A 13600-nucleotide genomic window follows, 5' to 3' on the forward strand; every position below is an offset into this window, starting at 1 on the left:
ACTAGGGCAGTGGCCTTAGGCCACTTACTCACCAGCCCGAGCCTCAGTTTTCCCAACTGTAATATAGGGGTTATCGAATATCAAACACAATTTATAGAAAGTGCCCATCACGGTGGCTTCCTGGCACACAATGGACCTCAGATGACTGAAATCTATTATTATTGTTATTTTACCAAAAAGGACAAGAGAGAAGTATCCTCACTATCCTTCTCTTCACTACCACTGACCTCATGACCACCAACTTCAGCCACAGCCCCTTATCATTGTCATCACCATCATCATCATTGTCATGATCACAAACACTATTTATTGAGTACTCATATAATTGAGGTGCTATTCTAAATTCTTTAATGCATTAACTCATTTAATCCTCCTGACCCTACAAGTAGGAATATGAGGAAAGAGATGCACAGAGAGGTTAAGTAAACTGCCCAACATCACACACCTGGCCCATGGCATCAGTAAGTAAGGTGATGGCTCCTTCCAGCATCGGGCTGTGCATTGAAACTGAGCACCAGGTCATCCTACACATACCCCAGGATTTAACAAGATGTCAAGACCAGTAGCTTTTCTGCTGCCTACTGACTGAGAGAAGGTATGTGAAAGAGTTCTAACCTGCAAAGCAATATTCAAACAGGAGACATTACAAAGCTGGCTTGGATAAAATATACCATTGTCAAGCAACCTGGACTTGAGAAGATTTTCCAGCACCCTCTGCATTAAACTAACCCCTTCGTCTCCCTCCTTGATAAGCAACAGGGAACAGATGAACCCCACTGATTTCAAATTCACTCCTTGTATCCCATCATTTAATGTCCTCAGGCAGGTCGGTCATCTTGTCCCAACAAGCACAGATGAAATGCAGCAAACTTACCACCCTTTGGCACTTGTACTATTGGAAATAAACACACAGAGGAAATCTCTCGTTAAAATGCATGCAATGTTCCTTTAAAATACACAGGCGCTTTCTAAGACAGCCATTTCACTTGGCAGTTGGGCGCTCAAGGCTCCAAATTAAACAAGAGTGTTAGTGAATTGAGCCAATTCATCTGCTTCGTCCCAATGTAAATGTATACACCAGTGTGGCCACGGGTGTCTGTGTGCAGCCAGAGAGTGTTTACATGGTGAGAATAGAGCTTGGACGGTTAGGATTTGATCCCTCCCTCCCACTTTGTCTCTGGTTCTCGGCAGATTCCACCCTTCCCTGTTCAGAGGTGGGAATTCTCTGCAGGAGATGAGTTCACAGCCTGGGCTTCTGGCTCGCAGCCCAGGAAACAATGGACATCTTGTGAAGTTCTTTTCCTTTGGTATGTTGGGCTATAGCAACAGGTGCGGACACCAGACCCCTATGAACTGGAAGAAGAATAAGCTTAAATGTTCCTTTCAACCAAGCACAGGACTGTCCTTTAGAAAGGCACCATCCTGAAGTGGAGAGATTTGAAAGTGACACTTTCAGGACATGAGCAGAATGTTGTAGCGAATTATTACACTTTCACTACCCTTCTTATTACATCCCCATTTCCCAGATGAAGAAGATGAGGCACAGAGAGTTTAAACCACTTTCCTAGAGTTGCTCAGCTTGCAGTGGCAGATCTGGGATTCACTCTTAGGGGCCCCGACTCCTGGGTCCAAGTTTGAAACTGCTAGCTTCCCGCTGAGTTGTTTAGCTTTCTGAGACGGCACAGTCAGGATTTCAGCTTTTGAGGTGTCTGCTCTAAGAGCTGACTCTTCTGTATCGTAGGTATGAACTTGGCCAAGTTACTTCATGTGTTTGGGTCTCAGTTTCTTCCTCTACAGAGGATATGTGACTAGGATAATGTTACCTATGTCACATATCCTCTTGCATTGTAATGAGGAGAAATGATGTAGAATATATATGAAAGAGGTGGAGATTATGAAGGGCAGTTAGAAAATATGCATGTTTTAGCACTTTTTTATTTTATAATGTGTTTTACTCATGCTGCTTAAACTTCATGCCAACTCTTTGATCCAAGTCTTATCAATTCCTACTCAAATATGAGAAAATCAATAGGCAAGAAGTGATGGTTGGTGGTGAGAATGAAAATTGCACCAGGTGGTAGGAGGGTTTAGACTGGACCCTGATTCAGCAACCTTGGTACCTGAGTTCTGGCTAGGAAAGAATTCAGAGGAAGATTCAAACTACAAGAGAAAGTTTATTTAGAAAGTCACAGAGGTGGAAGAAGTGAGACGTAGAAGAAATGGACTCTGGGAACAAGTTGCAGAGGCAAATGCAGGGCCCTCGGAGCTTCGGAGAGGGAAGGGTAAAGGTAACGGGCCTGGGGGATGAGCTGGGGGCAGGAAAGCTTGGGCCTGCTCCAGAGAGAATCTCACACTGAGTCCTCCATCCTAAGGTCTTCTGAGGGTGGGGATCTTAGGCAAGGTCCCAAGGGAGGATCTCGACAGCAGTTTTCCAGGTGTCTCCTTTCAGGGTCCTAGTCTCCACTGGTTGGTTGGTCTGCACCAGGGCAGGAGGTCCTTAGGCAACACAGCTGGTCCTGATGTCAGCCATGGCATCGCTTGTGTGGTTTTGCTGCTTTCCTGGGCCCTGGAGCTGAAATACAACTGAGACCTAGATGTTATCCCTAGGGGTTAATGCTTAAGTGAGTGGTCATACAAGGGCCCACAAGGGAGTTGTGTGAGGCCACTCTTCAGCCCCTTGTTCCTCCTCCAAGGGGGTCTACCACATGACTAGTGACCGGTCAGAGGAAGAAAGGTTAGGGGAGGGTCCGAACCACATGCCCAGCAATATGCTAGGGGAGGAAAGGTTACCTGGGGTGTGAGGTCCTTGTTTTCCCAGTTTTGCCCATTGCTAGACATGAGAGGCTTTTCGGCCGGGGGGGTTTCTATATTGGGCCCATTGTCCTTGCTCTGCTCTTGTCTTACTGCCTACCGCATGGCTTTCTTAAGGTCCAGGACTTAAACCAAGGTCTTCTGAACTCAGGCCTAAGACTCTTCCATGTGATCCTTTTGTGCTAAGAGTTCACAGGTTTGGGGAGGGACATAAACAATATCATGGTTTTTATTTTATTATTTTATTTTATTTTATTTTATCTTATCTTATTTTATATTTTATTTTATATTTTATTTTAAGTCTCCCTGATCATGTAGCATAGCGACTAGAACATGTACATGATTTAGTTTGCTCTTGACTGAATGAAACATGATTGGTTAGAGAAGAAACCTGATTAACCAAAAACTTGAGGAAATGCAAGTTCTGACTGAATTTCTGAAATCTAGAATCATTCTTGAACAAAGGCTTTGATAATATATCTAAAAGGTTCCACTTCACTTTCTCTTTGTCTCAGGAAGGATTCCCACATATGTGAATCTTCGCTGGTTGACTAAGGATCTTACAACATCTGCTAGTCATGCAGTTACGGTACTTTTAGAACTAGAAGGCATCTCAGAAATCATCTGATCCAACTTTCTGCTCAGTGGAGGAACCTCAGCCGGTGGTCGAAGATGCAGGGTAACTCTTCCCTCTCTTCACTATTCAGAGTTGAACTCAGATAATTTGGATTCAACTATCAAACTATAAGAAATGTAACCTTAGGCCAGTTCTTTAACTACTTTATGTCTCAGTTTCCTGATTTATAAAAACACATTTTGACATCTTGATTTTTTTTTCCTTAACTACACACCTGAGAGTTGGTTCCACCCAAACACAATGAAGCCTGGGAAATGTGGTCTTTAATCTGACAGCCAGATGCCCCATAAAAATCATGGACCTAAGTACTGTGGAAGAAGAAGGCATTGGGGGACAATCAGTAATCATTGCTACAGGGAGTTTATGGAATTTAGGGAAAGGCAGTCCTGCAACCTTTGCTTTGGTAACAGGAGTCTTTTCATCCAAGCTAAGAGTTTTTGGATCCATGCCTTAAGGATTTTCATTATAGCGACCTCCTTCTCCTCAAACCATTGCCTGTCTCAGTTGTGTCTAGCAGGGTAGAGATGCCCTGTCCCCATGGTGGGTGTGGGGGTGTCTGCTTTGGTTGCTTAGCCCATTGGACGACTCTGCAGCAGTCCTGGGACATGCCTGAGAAGAGTTGTCTGTCATGCCTGGCTGGTGAATCAGCTCATGTGGCTTACATTGTCAGAGGTCCGCTTGACCCAATACTGAGACCCAGGTCAGACCTTGGAAGTTTAAGCTGCTTTTTTCCCTAGAGAGACAGCCATCTCCAATAGGATCTCTCTAAGGCTCTTCTTCTAACCATGTAATGTTTACTTGAAACATCGATTAAAGCACATTTACACTGATTGTGATTCTGTATTCATTAGAGTTCCTCCTCTCATTCTGGACCCGACCTCTTTCTCTTTCCAGTAAGTGATCACTATCTAAAGTAGTTCCACCTGCAGCAGGAATTTTGTCAGGATGCATGCTAATTCATCTCTGGAAATCAAAGCAATCTTGAAAGCAGTTTTTTTCTCCCCATATGGAGAATTATCTCTCTGTTTCTCCTCTGTCTGTTTCTTTCCCTCATTTCTCCTGTTTGGAAACGTCGCGTGATGTGGGGCAGGGGTTTGGGTTGCGCTGTGACCCATTTCCTCAGGCAGAGACCCCAGAGAGGACAGGATGCAATCTGGAGTGGAAGATGGCCTCAGGCAGGAGGGACCACTGCTGTCACAGCCTTCAGCGAGGGGTCTTTTGCATTCCAAAGGAGCTAAGCACGTTTGTGTGAATGTGTCTGCTCCATACAGCCAGTTGTGGAATAGGTGGGGCTGGTTTTCCCACCCTCCATCCAGTTCCACTTCATAAACCTCCTGCGCCCTCCTGGGCTCCCCAAACTCAAGGTTCTGGTTCCTTCGCACCCCTGCCTGTTCCCACCCTTCTCAAGTCTCTAGCAGTTTCCCATTCTCCTAAATGTTTCTTAACCACTCCATTACTAACTTCTCTGAAAACCACTTGGCACTCTTAGGGGACTGAGCTAATGATAGATAAACGAGTACTAAAGACGTTGACTGACTCACCAAAGTTGGAGCAACAGTGTGATTTGGGGATAGTAAGACAAATGTTAGGAATTTTAAAAAATCATTGTTTGCCTCAAGAGTTTGGACTTTGGTTGGTAGTAAGTGGTGGAGGTGGGTTCAATCCAATTCTTTAGTGATTACTGATCCTGGCCCCAAGGGAGATTTTGGAAAGGTCAACAGGGTGACATTTGGGGGCAGATGCATCTTCCAGGGAGGCCTTGCCCTTTCCTTACAGACTGACTACGTCCTCCCAGGCTGGGCCTGGGCTCAGGGTGTGGGCCTCCTGGATAAGCTGGATACATGGAAATTTGGGTCACAATTTAACTTGCATCTAGCTGGGAGGAAAATTAACCGGGAATCAGAACTCTAGAGGTGAGTCAGGGGCAAGTTTTTGTAGGAGAAATTGGAATGAGGCTGAGGCAACCTTTCCACCTCTTTCTTCTCCTCCACTCAACCTGAAAGTACGTCAAATAATGTGGTTTCAGCTCCATTTAGCTTCTTTCAACCTGAAAGTCAAAATTTCTCTCTAAAGGAGGGAAACCTGCATGAACTGAAACTGAAGTAAGTGAACTCAAAGCCCTGTGAACGGAAACTGTCGAATTTCACACAGCTCCAGGTCATTTTTCTCCTCTCCCGTTCAGCCCCACACCCCAACTGTATTCATTCAGGGAGCAAGTCAGAGTTTGATGTTTTTCCAAATGTCAGGCTCAGAAAACCATCTACACGCCCAACGTGTATTCTGCAGTCCAAATGGCCAGAAGAGACAATTACGCTTGGTTTATCTACCACCAGGTTTGACACGTTGGGCTAATCAGAGGGATTATTCTATGGAGGGTAGAAAGCCCTCCACACAGAGAAATACTAAGGATACTTGAGTATTGGAAAAGCTTCAAGGAATGCAAGAAGATGTCTGCTCTCCTTCCTGTTCTCTCTCAATAGTCTCTTCCCTTCTGCGAACAGACTGAAACATCAGATTGACCCAAAGATAGCTTCTCAGAGGGCCTGATCCTGATGCAATGAAGGGGGATGGCTGATAGAAGTGGGGCTCATCTAACACTGGAAAAGCGAGGAGGTGACTGTGGGAAGTGACGTGGAGGTTTTCACGCAGGGGTTGCCTCCAAAATGCCTCCCTCAGAGCCCCCGGTGACCACCATCGGGGTTGAAGGGGTGGTCGTCAAGGCTAGGAAGTAAACTGAATGCAGAAGGCCTGCTGACCGCATGAGCACCCTCAGTCTCCCCTGGGCTGCCCAGATAGAAAAGAATAATTACCATGGATGGAATTTACCCCGTGGATAAAATGTGCCAAGTAGCGATTCCTTTGTCATTTGGGTGGGTTCCTTAACCACATTGTGCTTTACTGGAGTCCTCTGTCATCTCCAGAAGTCCTGAGTAATGAAAGGAACCAAATGGGATGAAAATGAGTATTCAGTTGTATCTGTTTGATAAAGACACTTTCCTGTGTGTCATCTCAATTCATCTTCCCAGAGCGCGTTTACCAACCACTGTTCTGAAACTCAGACACAAGCCCAAGGCCAACTCTCCCGGAAATGATTGAGCTGGAATTCAAACTCCCATCTCTCTGACTCTTCCCATGAGGTCAATGCTTTCTTCCTACGGGAAGAGATTTTCAAGATCACTGAGGACAACCTGCCCATTTTATGGAAGAGCAAGTTGAGGTCAGAAGGGTAAATTACTGACCTAAAATCACACGGCTGGTTGGTGTCAGAGCAGTGGAAGACCATGTTTCTTGATTCCTAGACGGCTCTTTCAACCATACCACGTGACTGCATCAATTAAAAACATCAGAGAGTGAGTGTGGGGTAGAGAGGAAAATGACTTACATGTTAGGCATTAGCAGAGGGATATTAGATAGGAGCCTCCTTGCCTCAATTTTTCATTATTATAAGCAGAGTACTTCTTACTGTGGCAAAGTGAACCTATTTACGATCGCTGCACTACTGTGTGAATAGGTTCTCTGTGGGTTCGGGTTAACCGTGCCATGGTCCAGGGGATTCAGATGTGTAGCCAGAAGTAGGAACCAATGTTAAAACTCACAGTCCTTTTATTAAATTCTTTGCCTTTAAACTCACCTTAAGCAAAATGATGTTGCTTTTAAATGAGCTCAACTATCATCATTTGGGCTGTGCACTAAGATCATGGCTTTGCCAGGTGCCATCTGCAGAATTCCAGTAGACTGGCAAGATGCAGAGGGGTAGACATCTCTCCTTGGCTGGAACCCATGTTACACTTCATTCAGGCATAACTCAGAGTACTTTCAGTGAGAAGGAATTCTACTAGAAGTGCCCTTTTGACCCTGAGACTCTATGATTTAATGTGTGTGTGTGTGTATTATGTCACATACCCACATATATTTATGCATGAAATATAGATATCTGCATGCACCCTAACAGAAACGATTATAGGTTTTTCTTTTTCTTTTTTCAGAGTCCATGATTTCAAAGAAATGTGACATTACTTCTGGGGGGAGATTTCTTGCCTCTTGCCCTGCCCAGGTGAAAATCTCCCTCGGAACAATACGCCTTCTGTGAAACACTCTCCACAGAAAGTTGTGGGAATAAATCTTCCCTCTCACCACTCGAGCCGAAGTCAAACGGAGTACAGAACAGAGGCTTTGGAAGGACTGACACTCAAAGGAAGAGGGAAAAGTGTCCCAAAAATGAAGTGGGTTGGGGGAGGGCCTGGCCTAGAATTCCCTTCTGGCAACTGTTCTGTGGCTCCAGGAGGGTGTGAGTTAAGGCACAAAAGCACATAGAGCCTCCCCTTGGTAAATCTCTGGCTCTCCCTGTCATGCCCCTTTGTTTGTCTTACCCTCTGCTGCACGGGTGAGGGAAACCCCCGGGCGAACTGGAGCCAGCAAGCCCCGTAGCTCCAACTCCTTGAGCCGGGCGGAGTTCCAGCCTGGTGAGCGGCCACGGGAGCAGGATGTTAACGCGGGTGGGGGTCTCTGAGACACCCCACACTAGCAGGCTGCTCACATTCACTCCAGTAAAGCCCCCTGGGCTCAACTATTAGGACTAGGAATTGGGCGGAAGAGCCAGCTGGATTGACAGATGTCCTTTGTGAATTAAGACAAGATTGGAAATAACATTAATTTTATTTAATTAATTTTAAAGCCACCTATTCCATGGGACTTGCCCTTGTCACCTGTGAGAATGTGCCCGGCGTTGCTTTCCAGGCATGTATTCCTTTGTTGTCACAGCTTGTGTCACCGTAACACACACACACACACACACACACACACACACACACGTTCATTTGCTTATTTATTAGGTTAAGTCCTTAGTGGATCTTCAATGGCAGTTTCTGACACCTCCCCTGACCTGATAGGGAAACTCTCCTGGCCAGGATCTTTGTTTTGTTCGCAGATGCTCCCGAGACCCTGGTACAGAGGGTGTGTAGTAGGTGCTCAGTCAATATCTGTGGACGCAGGAATAAAGCAAAGCCCTCACTGTGTGACAGGCACTATGTGCACTGTTCTTTCGTGGCGAATCCATGGAATCCTGAAACACCCCCTCAAGGCAGATTCTATTAAGCTCCACTGCACACAGGAGGAAACCAAAAAAAAAAAATAAGGCTTAACAAATTTAATTGATCGCTAGCAGCTGTCCGAGCAGCTTGATGGGTTAGTCCCCCAAAGGTCACAGGCAAAGGTGCACCAGGCAGGCGGTTGCCTCTTGCTCCCACTCCTGCCCCCTCTGTGGTGAAGGCCTGGGCTTCCAGAAATTTCTCTGAGGGAGCAGCCTTGTACTCTGCGGTTCTTGAGGCACTTTCTGGCCTTGCTGTGGGTTCCTGCTACCTGCCTGTTCCAAACAGAGGCATTTGCTAATTTCCTGAAGAAAGCTCCAGGAAGTCCTGTTCGCTGGTAAAAGCTGTTCACAGTAGGTGAGAAAAAGGGAAGTTTTCAGACCACCACACACTTGAAGGTTTCGTTTTCAATGTTGTGTGGAGCTGACAGACAAACCTATCTGAGTGGGCCCCCCTTCTCCCCCCGCCCTGCCCCCTGCCTCTCCTGTGCTCCAGATTCTTGTGAATGTTTTGGTTAACTTTATCCCCTCCTGTGTTATTGTTGTTGCACCACATATAAATGTGCTGCTTCTGTAGCCCAGAGGAGCACGGCTGAGTTACAGTAACGAGCTCCAAGCAGAGGGAGAGAGCGGCAGCATTTGGCTGGTCTGGGCCCAGATACACACCGGCACATCTGGACAAGAGATCATGTGACAGTTTGAAAAAACCAGAAACATATCCTGGATACCATAAAAAATGGACTCTGTTAAATTAAAAAGGCTTTAAATACTGGCTCAGCTGGTTTGGGGGTCTTTGTGCCTCTCTCTTTCTCTCTCTGTTTTTTCATTGTTCTGGAATGTGATGTAAGATGTGTGATTGCTGAAGACTTAATTTAATATTGTGAACCCAGCATATTGTGCATGTGTTTGCGAGTTTTTCTTAGGTTCAGCCAGCCCTTCTCCACTTTCATAACTGTGGGCATGGCTTGTCGCTTTGAGGGTCAGGACTTGGTATCTTGGAAAACAGCAACAACAACAAAAACTGCTCTAGGATTAAAACAAAACAAAACACTCTCCCTTTTTCTACTTGTCAATCCCCACCTCCTACCCCACCAAGAAAACTAGCAACCCCCCTGACCAAAGTCTGCCTCTTTTTACAACCTTTTCAGAAAGATCCTGTAGGCCAGTAAGCTTTAAAATACTATTGGTGAGGAGAAATGTCATAGCTCTCTTTGGATAGAATCCAGAACAAATTGGAAATAAAAAGTTTCTTGAGATGAACGGATGTTGAACACCAAAGTATGGTTAAGACTCTATTCCTGCCGCTCAGAAAAAAATATATATCTATTTTCTTTTCCTTACGCAAATAAAACATTCTTGTGTTGCCCACTGGACAGATCTTTCTCCCTGATTTACCGAGATTGCAGAAACCAGGATTAAACAAGGCACCCATTCCAAAACCAAAAATCTGTTTTCTCCAACTATCAAAGAGAGAATGACTTTGGAAGGGAGCATGTGATAAAAGACAAGACAGGAAATTGTGGCTCGTTTCTTTTTAAAGAATAAACAGCCAATTAGGCTGAGCGTTCACTTTCTCTTGGCATTTTATTATGTGCTTCTGATGGGTCATCTTTTAATTTAGGAAAAAGTAATTGAAACACTTCTGGTAAAATACCGCTAGCTTTGGGTTTTCTAAAATATGTGACATTATCTTATTTTAGCATATTAACTCACTGCCTCTCTCCCCACCACTAGATGGTCATCTTCCTGTGAGCGAGGGCCTGTCTGCCTTCCTCGTGGCTGAGTCCCCAGGGTTCAGGGCAAGGTCTCACCAGTGCTGCTGTCTCGTTTCCGGCCGAGAGTGGCTATTTGCCCCTCCAGATGCACTCCAGACCCTCCCCCACCTGCTCTGTGCCCCAGAGCTGATTGGTTTGAGCCGTGAGGACAGGCTCTGTGATGGCTAAGTTTATGTGCCAACATGACTGGGCCAAGGGATGCCCAGAGAGCTGGTCAAACATTGTTTCTGGAGGTGTCACTTGACTTGACAAACTGAGCCATGTGGGAGGGCATCATCCAGTCCACTGGGGGCCCAAATGAACAAAAAGGCCAAAGAAGAGTGAATTCTCTCTCTCTCTTCTTGAGCTGGGATATCCATCTGTTTCTGCCTTTAAACATCAGACCTCCTGGTTCTTGTGCCTTTGAATTCCAGGATTTACACCAGTGGTCCCTGATTCTCAGGCCTGAAACCATCAGTTCCCCTGGTTCTCCAGCTTGCAGATGGCAGGCTGTGGGGCTTCGTGACCTCCATAACTACATAATCATATATGTGTGGTTTTTCTGGAGAACCCTGACTGACACAGGCATGCTGACCCTCCGGCTTCCCTCTGGATACTGCTGATGTGGGCAGCAGGGTACATCAGTATACAGCCCACCGAGTCCCTACAGTGTAGCCACAGTCTCCGAGAGCCATGGCCATGGTAATGACTCCCCTCCTTCTACTCCCAGGGTCCTGCTCTAACCCTTGTAACAGTCTCTTTATTAAAGTCATAATAAAATGACTCCATTTGATGTTCTCTGTTTCCTCCATGGTGTATATCCTGCTGGATCCCTGACTGATGAAATTAACATTTATTGAATGAACAAATGAATGAGGCTTCACCTTAGTGAGCCATGCTCCTGGGTAATTGCAACAGATTGGTCCCAGAGCCATTTCCTCCCATATTCAGGCCTTTAGAGATGTAGTCGTCACTATTGGTTTAAGACTCCAAGGATGTGGTGGAGTTTTCTTCAGCCAAAACCCAGTCTGCCCCAACCCCACTCTTACTTGGTTTCTTTTACGATCAATGATAGGAACCAACAAAGCCGTTTGCTGCATTTTGAAATGTTCATTATTGAATCTGCTCATCCATTCATTAATTCACTTATCTATCATTCAAAATAAACTTAACAAGCACCTACTATGTGCCATGCACCTAGGGATGGCAATTTTATTTTATTTTGCATGGCACCTAGTAGATTCATAGAGCCTGGCCTTGCAGAGATTTCTGAAGCAGGCAAAAATGTCAAAATCAATTAGTAATGTCTGCCATGGATAGAGGAGTTGAGAACGTATTATTACTATTTACATGACCAGTATTTGCCATCCCTGTCTTAGATGCCACTGAGTGAGCAAAAAGTAAAATAAAATTTAAAAAACCCTAGTAAGAAGATTATTTCTGCCAGCAGCTTTGCTGCTTTATGTTAAAACCGCATGCTAGCTTGAGAGTTTCTGATGTATGACACTGCCATGCCTCAGACACACTTGAATGGTATCACTGATCTGACCTATTTTAGTGCCCATTTTCATTATTTGTGTTCTAGGTTGTATTTTCTGGGTTACAAAATGCAAACTAAAAGGACAGTGTTTTCCACTCTACTTTCCTGAAGTGTAAATCACAGACTGCAATGACTAGAACCGTCCCCAGCCTTAACTGATGACAATTTGCTACCTGGCTTTTTAATCACTTTTGGGTAACTTATCACAACCATCACCTAGCAAGTCAAAGGCATCCTTTCTGAAAAACCTTTCTCTTCAGACCTTTCTTTCTGGATTTTCTTAATTAGAGAACACACACAAGGGAAATTATTGTTCTTAACTCCTCCTTCTTCTTTGTTTTTAACTCCTCACCTAAGGATATGTTTATTGATTTGAGAGAGAGGAAGAGAGAGTGGAAGGGAGGGAGAGAAAGAGAGAGAGAGAGAGAGAGGGAGAGAGAGAGAGAGAGAAAGGGAAAGGGAAAGGGAAAGGGAAAGGGAGTGAAGGTAACATCAATGTGCTAGAGAAACATCAGTTGATTGCCTCCTGCATATGCCCCAACTGGGGATTGAACATGCAACCCAGGTATGTGCCCCAACTGGGGATCCAGCCCGCAACTCTTTGGTGCAGGGGATGATGCTCCAACCAACTGAGCCATCTGGCCAGGGCCTTTGCTCTTTATTCTTGATTACAGTCAGTCTTGGTTCTATATCCAGCTCAACTCATGAGACACTGGACTTAACATGCCTATTTCCTTGATTAAACTTCCTGTGTTTTGTGCACACATTCTTCTGGGGGCAGTTTCCCTGAGAGCCCTGTTTGGCACCTAATTCTCCTTCTTGAACCCTATTGCTTTTCTATTACTTAGCTCAGAAGTTCTGAGCAAATTACTTACCCTCTCTGGGCCTTCACCTGCCAGAAGGGGATTACATAATAACATCTAATATTTACTCAACACTTACTTTGTGCCAGGCTGTGTAATGTATACACATTTTAATAAATGTGTAATATTGCTTTTCATCAGCAACCAGCAAATGCTATAGAGGGCTGTATAGCAGATATTTTCAGCTTTGCAGGCCATATGCTCCCTATCACAGTCACTCTGTTCTGCCATTGTAGTGTGAAAACAACCACAGATAACATAGGGAGGTGGCTGTGTTCCAACACGACTTTATTCACGAAAATAAACAGTGGGGTCAGTTTTGCCTCACTTATTTGTGTAACAATCCCATAAAGTAGGTACTAATTTAACTAGATTAAGTCACTTTTCTGAGGTCACCAAAATAGGAAGACCCAAAACTCAAATCCAGTCTAGTGAGCTCATTTTTAAACTGCCCTCTGAGTTTCTAAAATCACCAAATATTAACCCAATTCTCCCTGCACAGGGGCCTTCTGGGCCTCCCAGTGTCCCAGCCTGGGTCCTACCAACTCTCTCTTCTCCCACTTTCCCTCTCTCAAAAGGTGACCCTTTTCCAGCAGTCATCATCTCTGAATTCACTGTTCTCAGCATTGACATCAACCCAGCAAGTCCAAAATCCTCTTACAGTCTGCCAGACTGGGGTTTCTCCCAGTCAACTTTCAGCTGGAATGAGATCACCAGATGAAACCAAAGAGCTCACATTTGAACAATGCCCATTCAAGAAATATGTTGACTATCTCGGGGTTTTGAGTTTGAACTTTTAATTCCATTGTTAATTTGTCATGTGACCCTAGGCACATCCAAATGTCTTGGTTTCAAGTCGATTAATGATGATTAAAAAAAAAGAAGCAACCGTAAATTTGTTGTGAGGAC

This window comes from Phyllostomus discolor, chromosome 4, assembly GCF_004126475.2.
Source record: "Phyllostomus discolor isolate MPI-MPIP mPhyDis1 chromosome 4, mPhyDis1.pri.v3, whole genome shotgun sequence".
Lineage (NCBI taxonomy): Eukaryota > Metazoa > Chordata > Mammalia > Chiroptera > Phyllostomidae > Phyllostomus > Phyllostomus discolor.